We start from the raw sequence: 9,769 nt of genomic DNA on the forward strand, positions 1-9,769 counted from the left end.
GAAAGACTCTGGGCCAGCCACATCCAGAGAATCCGGCCACATTCAGAGAATCTGGTTAGATCACGTGCTTGTTCAGTTCCAGTCAAGCTGGCCTTGGTGAACTCTCATTAGATCCGTCCCCTTGTATCAGTGGGTAATGGCACCTATCTCAGTCCTGATTTCTTTTTTCATTTTCTTCATCCTTCTGCCCCTCATTTGGACCGTAGAGGGCTCAGTCCGGTGCTCCAATATGGGTCTCGGTCTGTATTGCCATCCAACGTCGGATGAAGGTTTCCTCTGCTCTTGCCTTCTTTGTTCACGTTCTCCTTCCTTCTGCCTCTCGTTTGGACCTAGGGAGCTAGGTCCAGTGTTCCGACGTGGATCTCCGCCTCCATCTCCCTCCATCGCCAGATGAGGGTTCTATGGTGATATGCAAAATGTTCATCAGTATGGTTGTGGGCCAAGGCCGGTTCAGGCACCCTCTCCTCTGTCCAGAGAACAATCTGGGGATCTCTCCTTGGACCTGGGATCCCCTTTATACTCAAGTCTCTTGTAAACCCTAAAATGACTCCTTTAGTTGAGGTATATACTTCCCTGATCCCATATCTATCCATTCTCCCTCCCCCCCATCCCAGTCTCCCGATCTTTGCCCATTCCTCACCTACTCCCTTCTCTCTAACCCTCTCCCCGTCCAACAGCCCCCCCACCCCCCCATGCACCCGAGGTTACCTGGCACTCTTGTCTATTTCCAATCTCCAGGAGGATAGCTACATGATTTTCATCAGGTTCACCTTCTTATTTAGCTTCTCTAGGATCACAAATAATAGGCTCAAAGACCTTTAATTATGGTTAGAATCCACTTATGAGTGAATACATACCATATTCCTCTTTTTGGGTCTGGTTTACCTCAGTAAAGCGTTTTCTATTTCCATCCATTTGCATGCAAAATTCAAGATGTCATTGTTTTTTACCGCTGAGTAAAACTCTAATGTACATATGTACATTTTTTAACCATTCTTCTATTGAGGGGCACCTAGGTTGTTTCCAGGTTCTGGCTATTACAAATAGTGCTGCTATGAACATAGTTGAACAAATGCTTTTGTAGTATGTTAGGGCGTCTCTTGAGTATATTCCCAAGAGTGGAATTGCTGTGTCCTGAGGGAAGCTGACTCCCAGTTTCCTGAGAAACCGCCACACTGATTTCCACAGTGGCTGCACAAGTTTGCATTCCCACCAACAATGGATGAGTGTTCCCCTCATTCCACATCCTCTCCAGCATAAGCTATCATTGGTGTTTTTGAGTTTGGCTATTCTGACAGGTGTAAGATGATATCTCAAAGTTGTTTTGATTTGCATTTCCCTGATCGCTAAGGAGGTTGAGCATGACCTTAAGTGCTTTTTAGCCATTCGAAGTTCATCTGTTGTGAATTCTCTGTTCAGTTCAGTACCCCATTTTTTAATTGGGTTAATTAGAGTTTTAGTGTCTAGTTTCTTGAGTTGTTTGTATATATTGGAGGTCAGACCTTTGTCTGATGAAGGGTTTGTGAAGATCTTCTCCCAGTCAGAAGGTAGCCTTTTTGTCTTACTGACAGTGTCCTTTGCTTTACAAAAGCTTCTCAGTTTCAGTAGTTCCTATTTATTTATTGTTTCTCTTATTGTCTGTGCTCCTGAGGTTCTGTTTAGAAAGTGGTCTCCTGTGCCTATGTCTTGTAGACTACTTCCTACTTTCTCTTCTATCAGGTTCAAAGTGGTCGGATTAATGTTGATGTCTTTTATCCATTTGGACCTGAGTTTTGTGCATGGTGATAGATATGGATCTATTTTCAGTCTTCTACAGGTTGACATCCAGTTATGCCAGCACCATTTGTTAAAGATGCTATCCTTCTTCCATTGTATACCTTTAGCTCCCTTGTCAAAAATCAGGTGTTCATACGTTTGTGGGTTAATACCCGGGTCTTCTATTCGATTCCATAGGTTGACTTCTCTGTTGTTATGCCAATACCAAGCTGTTTTCAATACTGTTGCTCTGTAATAGAGTTTGAATTCAGGGATGGCAATGCCTCCAGAAGTTCCTTTATTGTATAAGATTGTTTTGGCTATCCTGGGTTTTTTGTTTTTCCAAATAAACTTGATTATTGTTCTCTCCAGGTCTGTGAAGAAGTTTGATGGGATTTTGATGAGAATTGCGTTGAATCTATAAATTGCTTTTGGTAGAATTGCCATTTTTACTATGTTGATTCTCCCAATCCAAGAGCAGGCGAGGTCTTTCCATTTTCTAGTATCCTCCTCAATTTCTTTCTTCAAGGACTTAAAGTTCTTATCAAATAGGTCTTTCACTTCCTTGATTAGAGTTACCCCAAGATACTTTATGCTATTTGTGGCTATCATAAAAGGTGATGTTTCTCTGATTTCCCTCTCTGCTTCTTCATCCTTTCAGTATAGGAGGGCTACCGATTTTTTTGAGTTGATCTTGTATCCTGCCACATTACTAAAGGTGTTTATCAACTGTAGGAGTTCTTTGGTAGAGTTTTTGGGGTCACTTATGTACACTATCATATCATCTGCAAATAACGAAAGTTTAACTTCATCCTTTCCAATTCGTATCCCCTTGATCCCCTTATGTTGTCTTATTGCTATTGCTAGAACTTCAAGCACTATATTGAAGAGGTATGGTGAGAGTGGACAGCATTGTCGTGTTCCTGATTTTAGTGGAAAGGCTTTGAGTTTCTCTCCACTCAATTTGATGTTAGCTGACGGCTTGCTGTATATTGCTTTTATTATATTTAGGTATGATCCTTGTATCCCCAGTCTCTCCAACACCTTTATCATAAATGGGTGTTGAATTTTGTCAAATGCTTTTTCAGCATCTAGTGAGATGATCATATGGTTTTTTTCTTTCAGTTTATTTATATGATGGATTACATTGATAGATTTGCATATGTTGAACCAGCCCTGCATCTCTGGGATGAAGCCCACTTGATCATAATGGATAATTTTTCTAATGTATTCTTGGATTCGGTTTGCCAGTATTTTATTGAGTATTTTTGCGCCAATGTTCATGAGTGAGATTGGTCTGTAATTCTCTTTCTTGGTCGTGTCTTTGTGTGGTTTTGGTATCAGGGTAACTGTAGCTTCATAAAAAGAGTTTGGCAATGATTCTTCTGTTTCTATATTGTGAAATACATTAAGGAGTATAGGTATTAGCTCTTCCTGGAAGCTCTGGTAGAATTCTGCATTGAAACCATCTGGTCCTGGGCTTTTTTTGGTAGGGAGATTTCTGATAACAGCTTCTAATTCTTCACGACTGACAGATCTGTTTAGATTGTTCACCTGTTCTTGGTTCAACTTTGGTATATGGTACTTATCTAAAAAAATGTCCATTTCTTGTACATTTTCCAACTTTGTGGCATATAAATTTTCGTAGTAAGATCTAATGATTCTCTGAATTTCCTCTGTGTCTGTGGTTATGTAGCCCTTTTCATTTCTGATCTTATTAATTTGCATGTTCTCTCTCTGCCATTTGATTAATTTGGATAGGGGCTTGTCGATCTTGTTGATTTTCTCCAAGAACCAGCTTTTTGCTTCATTGATTCTTTGGATTGTTTTCTGTGTTTCTATTTTGTTGATTTCAGCCCTCAGTTTGATAATTTCCAGTCTTCTACTCCTCCTGGATGAATCAGCTTCTTTTTTTTCTAGAGCTTTCAAGTGTGCTGTTCAGTCTCCAATGTGTGCTTTCTCCGTTTTCTTTAATTGGGCACTTAGTGCTATGAACTTTCCTCTTAGCACTGCTTTCATAGTGTCCCATAGGTTTGAGTATGTTGTGTCTTTATTTTTATTAAATTCAAGGAAGATTTTAATTTATTTCTTTATTTCTTCCTTGACCCAGGGGTGATTCAGTAGTTGACTATTCAACTTCCATGAGTTTGTTGGCTTCCTGGGGGTAGCACTGTTGTTGAATTCTAACTTTAATCCATGGTGGTCTGACAAGACACAGGTGGTTACTAATATTTTTTTGTATCTGTGGAAGTTTGCTTTGTTACCCAGTATGTGGTCAATTTTCGAGAAGGTTCCATGAGCTGCAGAGAAGAAGGTATATTCTTTCCTATTTGGGTGGAACGTTCTATAGATGTCTGTTAAGTCCATTTGATTCAATACCTCCAATAATTCTCTTATTTCTCTGTTAGGTTTCTGTCTGATTGACCTGTCCATTGGTGAGAGAGGAGTGTTTAAGTCTCCTACTATTAGTGTCTGTGGTTTGATGACTGTCTTGAGTTCTAGAAGTGTTTCTTTTACATAAGTAGGAGGCTTTATATTAGGGGCGTAGATATTCAGGATTGAGACTTCCTCCTGATGAATTGTTCCTGTTATGAGTATAAAATGTCCGTCTCCATCTCTTCTGATTGATTTTAGTTTGAAGTCAATTTTGTTGGAAATTAGAATGGCCACACCTGCTTGTTTCTTAGGTCCGTTTGCTTGAAAAACCTTTTCCCAGCCCTTTACTCTGAGTAGATGTCTGTCTTTGTGGTTGAGGTGTGTTTCTTGAAAACAGCAGAATGTTGGATCCTGTTTTCGTATCCAATCTCTTAGTCTGTGCCTTTTTATAGGTGAATTGAGTCCATTAATATTAAGTGATATTAATGACCAGTGATTGTTGACTCCGGTTATTATTATTTTTTGTTTATTTGTTTAATAGAGTTTGTATGTGTCCCTTTTTTGAGTTAAGCTCGTGAAGGGTCGCTAGATGTCTGAGTTATTGTAGGCAGTGTTGGCAATGTTGGATTCCTTGGGTTGCGATTTTCCTTCTATTACTTTCAGTAAGGCTGGGTTTGTGGCTACGAATTGTTCAAATTTGTTCTTATCCTGGAATATTTTATTTTCTCCATTGATAGTGAACAATAGCTTGGCTGGGTATAGTAGTCTGGGTTTGCATCCATGCTCTCTTAGTTTCTGCAGTACCTCCAACCAGGACCTTCTGGCTTTCATGGTTTCCATAGAGAAGTCCGGTGTAAGTCTGATAGGTTTACCTTTATAAGTTACTTGCCCTTTTTCCTTTGCAGCTCTTAATATTCTTTCTTTAATCTGTATGTTTTGTGTTTTGATTATTATATGACGAGGGGATTTTTTTTTTGATCAAGTCTATTCGGTGTTCTGTATGCTTCTTGAACCTTCATAGGAATATCATTCTTTAGGTTGGGAAAGTTTTCTTCTATAATGTTCTTGAATATATTTTCTGGTCCTTTGATCTACAGTTCTTCTCCTTCTTCAATCCCTATTATTCTTAGATTTGGTTTTTTTACTGTGTCCCAGATTTCTTGAATGTTTTATGATGAGAATTTATTGGATTTGCTGTTTTCTTTGATCAGAGCATTTATTTTCTCTATGGTATCTTCAGACTCTGAGATTCATTCTTCCATCTCTTGTATCCTATTGGTTATGCTTGATTCTGTAGTCTCTGTTCATTTACCTAGATTTTCCATATCCAGCCGGCCCTTGTTTTGTGTTTTCTTCATTGACTTCATTTCAGTTTTCAATTCTTGAACTGTTTCCATTACCTGTTTGATTGTTTTTTCTTGGTTTCCCAGTGTATCATTCATGGATTTACTCATTTCTTCGAACTTTTTGTTATATTTCTCATCCATTTCTTTACTCATTTCTTCAATCTTTTTGTTGTACTTCTCATTCAGTTCTTTAAGGGAGTTATTCATATCCTGTTTAAGGGACTCTATTGCTTTCATAATGGCATTTTTTTCCGTTTCTTCTGAATTAAGAGGTGCAAGACCTTCTATTGTAGGGTCATTGGGATCTGGTGTTTTCATGTTGTTTTTTAGATTGTTGGAGGAGTTATTGCCTTGGCGTCTGCCCATCTCTTCCTTCAAATGCTCTCTATTGGATCTTCTGGTACCAGGTCAGGTTCCCTTGTTGGGCAGGGACTTCACTGACAGAAGGCCTACCTTTCCTCAGGCAGTCTATTGAAACACAGGTACTCCCTCCTGCTGGGTTGCACTCACAGCCCAGGCCCAGCGCGCAAGGGAGATGCTCTGGGGAGATCTTGTGGCCCCAGAGGCAAGGGGGGAAGAGAGGAAGGTGTGCCTGGATAAAGGCTGGGACAGGATTTGGGAGAGCTCTGCAGGGAGGAGCCGCCTCTGCTGGATGGCCAGAAAGTCGAGGGGGGCGGGGAAAGTCTGAATTCCTCCTAGCCAAAGCCCTCGGGCCAGTAGCAAACTCACCCCTCCTCCAATGGATGTCTGCTAGAAGATCACTCTCTCTTGCTGGCCAGGAGTGTGGCTGAGGTGAGGCAGAGCTTACCTGTCCTCAGGCAGGCTCTCAAAGCAAAGGAATTGCCCCTGCCGGCCTGAGCCCACAGGCCAGGCCCAGCGTGTAAGGGAGCAGCTCTGGGGAGATCTTGTGGCCACACAGTAATACTTTATAAAAATTTACATTTAAAGTATTTGATTCCACAAAATGGAAGAACTCAGTTACTGAACCCAAAAGATCACTATTTAGTGAAATTAAATATTTCAGACAAAAGCTTCTTAGGAATTCCATGATCTAGGTAATCAATAGGCACCATAAGCTACGTAATCAATATGCAGTGACCACCATTAGGAGCTCTAAAGAGAAACTTGTTACTTACAATCAGCCCCATAACTCATTGAAAATGCCAGTCTCAAAACTATTATATTTATTTCACATTCCTGCATGGGTTATCTATGTGTTGCTTGGCTTTCCCACCTATATAACACCTATTCAGTTTTCTTTCCAAAGGCACAGTAGATGTCCAATATTTATTTGTCGGTACTTAATCACAATCTTATACATAAAATCAGAATCAATGAATATATACAATATTTTTATTCTCAGAAAACAGGACACTCCAATTTATATCGCCAAGGTAGTTGTAACAGACATAAAACTCAAACTGTAAGTGATACTTTGTACAGTCTGAGATACAGACTGTAGAGTGATCTGTTTTGTAGTTTTTGTTTTTTCATTTTTGTTTTTTTTATATTAACACTCTGAAGTTCATGTTTTCATATACAAAAGTGTTTTGTTCTCACACAGTAGTGAAAAATTCAGTCTTATTATTTGTAAAAGCAAAAGGAGTAGGTGATTTATTTACATATTCGCTCTGAGCTTTTTTCAAGAGAGCTATTTCATGCAATGATTATGATGTTATTAGAACAGATAATAAACAGAAATTGTATCTCATAGAAAAAGGAAACACTAAGTTTAGTGCTTTCTTATTTCTGTGAAATGAGAAAGACCTTATTCACACATTTTGCTTTGACTGTATTTTATTTAAAGTGGAAGAGAATAAGCAAACTAATGGAAGATAAGATAAAGGAACACTAGATAAAGGGGGTTGGGTAAAAGAATAACATTTTCCCAAGTGGACAAAAGCTATTTTTCTCCCTCAAAGATTTTATTTCTACATTTAAATATGCATATGTGGAGGCATGTACACATGAGTGCAACACCCAAGGTGTCCAGAAGAGGGCATCACAGATCCCTTAGATGGAGAGTCACAGGAAGGGCTGGAAACTGAACTCCAGATCTCAGGAAGGGCAGACAACTTGTAACTGCTGAGTCTCTCTAGCCCAAGGAAAAGAGGTGTTTATTTATTTGTTTGTTTCTTTAAGAGAAAATGGTCAGCTCTCACTTCTTACGTTATTAGGTGTATAATACTTAGTGCATTTCTCTGACTGACACTGGGAGCCTTGGAGGACAGAATTAAATAGACTATTCTCAGTCATGTTTGAGATGATGCTAAGAGATCATTTACCATTGCCTTTATGATATGTCTACTAGCTCTTAAATGCAAAAGCTTTAGACTTTTTTAAAGAACAGAACCTAAAACAATTTAGTCCATATTTGGCTCCATTTAGAAATTAGTATAATGTTTTATTCACATAAAACTGGTGCTTTTTCAAATTTCTAAATCATGGAATCCATCAATCCTATCCACCTGACATTTCTCAGAAACGTCTTCCCATTATTCCTCTCGTCACTCTCAGACTTTGTAGCTTTACAACCCTTGGGACCGAGTAGATCTCAGTCTTAGCCTAGTAGATCTAATTCCATGTCATGTATCCACTCTCACATCAAAGTCATCCCGTGCTCATCTGCGTCTGCCTTCATGTTGCTCTTCCCACTGTTAACTTCCCCAGCTCTTGCCACCATTCTTACCTTCAGTACAAAATAAGGAAACTCTTGACAGCCTAAAGGAAAAGCAACCATTGAAATTATGACTCAGAGTACACACACACACACACATGTTAGAGTCAGCACTTTTCAGTGGACATCCACACCCGACCCAGGCGCGCGCTTTCCCGAACTTGGGCCCACGAGAATGGACGATTGTCCTGATGGTTAAACGAGACACACACAAAAAGAGACCTTTGGTCATTTACCAGAGTAAATGGCCACTTTATTAAACTCAAGTCGGGTATTTATACCAGTGGGCAACCAGGATCAAAAGGGGCAAGGCCTCCTCCCAACAAAAGCAGGAAGGAGAATAAAGGCCCCAGTAAAGGAAAACTCCTCCCACCCAGAGGGGGCTGGGGAAACTGGCCTCTGTGGGAGTTTTTCCCCAGGCAGGTGGTCGAGGGTACAAGGCAATGTCAGACAGGTTAGATGGGCCTTGGCACCTGAGCTTCTTTGAGGCAGGTTGTGAAATTACCATTTTAAAGTAAAATAGATCCCTCAGGCTAATGTACCAGGCTGTAGCAGAACCAAGGACAGAACTAGCAGGAAGCTTAGCTGGTTAGCGTAAACATTATTTGCATCCAGTATTTTGGTCTCAAGGATCAGGGAGGACAGGGTCCCACACACACACACACACACACACAAATCTTTTTATGAGTTGGAGATATAGCTCAGTGGTTAAGAGTTCTCTTGCAGAAGACCTGAGCATGGTTCCCAGTAACTGTGTCAGGTGACTACCAAGCACCTGTACTCTAGGGATTTCCAACACCTCTGGCCCCCATTGACACTTGCACACATATGCACATAAATGCAAACAAACACACATACTTGAAAATAATAAAAATTAATCTTAAAATCATTCCTTTTTTGTGGAACTGTGTGCCATCACGCCTCTAATATGGTTGAATATACAAAAGTGCTTGCTGAATGTGGTAGTTTGAATGTAATTGGTTCCCATAATCTCACAGATAGTGACACTAATAGAAGGTCTGTCTTTATTAGAATGGGAATGGCCTGGGTGGCAGAAGTGTATCACTGTGTGGGTAGGTTTTGAGGTTTCTTATTTTCAGGATACTGCCTAGTGTCTCAGTTGACTTCCTATTGCCTGCAAAATATAGGACTCTCAGCTACTACTTCACCACATCTGTATATTGCCATTGTGCTCTCCATCATGATGTTAATGGACTGAACCTCTGAAACTACATGTGAGTCACTCCAATTAAATGTTTTATTTATAAGAGTTGCTGTGGTCATGGTGTTTCTTCACAGCAATAAAACCCTAACTAAGACATTGAACAAGTCTAAAAATCCCAGTTCAATCCCAAAAAAATACAGGAGAGAACTGATCCCCAAGCAGTTCAGGTCCACACACAGAGACATCATACACACATGCATACAAATATTGAATTGATTTTTAAATATGTCACCAGTAGAATGGTGACTTGCATCTGGAATCTCAGTATTGTAGCTAAAGGACTGTGAATGTAAGGCCAGCCTGGACCACACAGCAAGTTCTCAGCCAATATATGAACTATTTAGCAAGACCTTGTCTCAAATACAAAATCAAAAAGAATACAACCATAGC

Source organism: Myodes glareolus, chromosome 4 (assembly GCF_982192425.1).
Source record: "Myodes glareolus chromosome 4, mMyoGla1.1, whole genome shotgun sequence".
Taxonomy (NCBI): domain Eukaryota; kingdom Metazoa; phylum Chordata; class Mammalia; order Rodentia; family Cricetidae; genus Myodes; species Myodes glareolus.